Source organism: Vicugna pacos, chromosome 27, assembly GCF_048564905.1.
Source record: "Vicugna pacos chromosome 27, VicPac4, whole genome shotgun sequence".
NCBI classification, from domain to species: Eukaryota; Metazoa; Chordata; class Mammalia; order Artiodactyla; family Camelidae; genus Vicugna; species Vicugna pacos.
Window position 1 is genome coordinate 957,604 of NC_133013.1, and position 3,340 is coordinate 960,943.

Here is a 3,340-nt window from a genome sequence, read left to right on the forward strand (position 1 = left end):
TAATTGTAAGCTTTCAAAGATTAATTTGGATTCACTACATAATTTTTCATACATAGTATTAGTAAATATAGAATTTGGGCTGTGAAATCTCTCTCTTGGATAGAAAGAGGAACATATTAATGATCCCCATGTCCACATTTGTAGCTCATAAGTCAAGAAGAGACAGAAGAATTTCTAAGAGAAAATTGTTTTCCTTTTATGAGGGTGGCCACTTTTTTCTCTTACATCCCATTTTGAAAGTCTTGATTTTATACTATTATGTCAGTCCCGTGTACTGTCACCACTTGGACCCTGACACTTCATCTCTCATCTCCATGTGGGCTTTTAAACCCAAGCCTCTAACTCATAATCCCAGAACTTGGCCCTCTCCAACCTCCAATTAGTGATTTCCTGGAAATCCAAGGGTTATACATAGGTTTATTTTTCTTCATTTCTGATTGTTCTGTATCTCTGATACCTTGTGATTGCCGATATTTTAACCTTTTCTCTTAGCTATATTCCAAAGAGTATTTGTCAGATTTTACCCAGAATAGTTTTTTGTTTTTAGTGAATTTTACTAGAATATTAGAAATGTTATTATTGTCTTTCTCAATTGTTCCTTGCATTATGACGTCATGCCTTCAATCATCCTACTCAGTACTTTATTATACAGTTTCAATTCTTACTTGAATTTTAAAAAAAAATTTTGCAAATCTGCATGCAGTAATCAGCAGTATCATGCTGCCAGTTTTATGGAGAACTAAAGAATGATCTTTATTAAACCATGAAATTTAATTATATGGGGTTGTATTTATGTATAAATAAATGATAGTAAATATTCTTTCACTTTGTTCACTGAGACATATCTCCTTTAAGAATTTGAGTAAAAACCAAAGGAAATAAATTGAGTTGATTAAGGTGCAGTGTAAAGTAAATCTAAAGAGGAACAGAAAAACATAACAACTGAAATATAGATTATTAAAGATGGACAATTATAAGCTTCAGTAGAAAGGTTAGTAGCCATTAACCTTTTATTTTAACTTCATTTACTGACCGCTATTTTATTTGACTTCCTTAAGAATGATGCAGTGTTTCTGATTGAGTCATTGATGACTTTCTTCACTTGCTTATTTCTCGGTGTATAAATAAATGGATCTAACAGGTGAAATGGAAGAAATGAGTAGTGAGACCACTTTATTAATAGTCACTTCTTCCTTGGCTGTAGGAATTATGTGGATGAACATGTACGCACCACAAGTGATGGAAACCACAATCATGTGGGAAGACAGGTGGAAAAGGCCTTTTTTCTTTGCTGGGCACATGGAAGTCCTAAAATTGTCTTGATGATTTAAGCATAGGATAGAATTACACACATAAGAGTAAAGTGAGGGTTGGCAAAGCACAGATTACAACAATTTGCTTGATGAACCATGTGTCTGAACATGATATTTGAGGAGGGGGAAATCATCACAGAGAAGGTGATCAATTTGACTCACAGAATTTCAGATTTAGCCCCAGACTAAGTGGGGAGGTTATGAGCAACATTCCAGCCAACCAAGAGCAAAAAACAAGTCTCTGGCAAACTCTACTGTTCATCCATGTAGCTACAAATGGCATTATTTTATTTTCTTCTATGGCTGAGTAGTATTCCACTGTATAAATATACAACAACTTATTTATACAGTCATTTGTCAATGGACATTTAGGTTGTTTCCATGTCTTGGATATTGTACATAGTGCTGCTATGAACATTGGGGTGCATGTGTCTTTTGAATGAAGGTTCTGTCTGGATATATACCCAGGAGTGGGACTGCTGGATAATCTGGTAAGTCTATTTTTAGATTTTTGAGGAATCTCTGTACTATTTTCCATAATGGCTGTACCAAATTACATTCCCACCAGTGTAGGAGGATTCCCTTTTCTCCACAGACTCTCCACCATTTATCATTTGTGGACTTTTGAATGATGGCCATTTCTGATCGGTGTGAGGTGATATCTTATTGTAGTTTTGATTTGCATTTCTCTGATAATTAGCGATACTGAGCATGTTTTCATGTGCCTATTGGCCATTTGTATGTCTTAATTGGAGAGTTGCTTATTTAGGTCTTCTGCCCATTTTTGGATTGGGTTGAAAGTAGATGCAGAAAAAGCACTGAATAAAATTCAACACCCACTTATGATAAAAATCTAACCAAAGTGGGTATAGTGGGAACATATCTCAACATATAAAAAGCTATTTATGATGAACCTACACCCAGCATAATATGTTCAATAGTGAAAACTTGAAAGACTTTGTGCTAAAATCCGGAACAAGGATGTTCACACTCACCACTTCCATTCAATATAGTATTGGAAGTCCTAGCCATAGCAATTAGACAAGAAAAAGAAATAAAAGGGATCCAAATTGGAAGAGAAGAGGTAAAATTGTCACTATATGTGGATAACATGATACTATATATAGAAAACCCTAAAGGCTCCAACAAAAACTTCTAGAGCTGATAAAAGAATTCAGCAAGGTAGCAGGATGCAAGATTAACATACAATTCAGTTGCATTTCTTTACACTAACAATAAACTACCAGAAAAGGAAAGTAAAGAAATAATCCCTTTTAAAATTGCATCCCCCAAATAACATACTTAGGAATAAATCTGGCAAAGCAAATGAAAGACTTATACGTAGAGAACTACAAAACATTGTAAGAAAATTAAAGATGACTTAAAGAAATGGAAGGACAAGCCATGCTCTTGGACTGGAAGAATTAATATTGTTAAAATGGCCATCTTACCCAAAGCAATCTACAGATTTAATGCAAACCCTATCATATCACCCAGGACATTTTTCACAAAACTGCAACAAACCATCCTAAAATTTATATGCAATCACAAAAGACCCAGAATTACCAAAGCATTATTGAAGAAGAAGACCAAAGCTGGAGGAATAACCCTCCCAGACTTCAGACAATACTACGGAGCTACAGTCATACATGGTATTAGTACAAAAACAGACATATGGATCAAGGGAACAGAATAGAGAGCCCAGAGGTAAACCGACAGACCTTTGGTCAACTAATTTTTGACAAAGGAAGCAAAAACATACGATGGAGTAAAGACACTGACTTCAGAAAATGGTATAGGGAAAATTCGACCGCTGCATGTAAATCAGTGAAGTTAGACTACCCCCTCACACCATACCCAAAAATACATTCAAAATGGCTTAACAACTTAAACATAAGATAAGATACTAGAAACCTCTTAGAAGAAAACATAGGCAAAACATTATCTGACATACACCTCAGCAGTGTTCCCCTAAGGCAGTCTACCCAAGCAACAGAAATAAAAGCACAAATAAACTAATGGGACCT

General features: G+C 35.1%; 1 pseudogene; it reads right to left on the reverse strand.

Annotated features, from left to right (window-relative positions):
• Nucleotides 1–1,021: 1,021 nt before the first annotated feature.
• LOC140689633 (olfactory receptor 6C2-like) lies at nt 1,022–1,575 on the reverse strand (annotated as a pseudogene).
• Nucleotides 1,576–3,340: the final 1,765 nt, after the last annotated feature.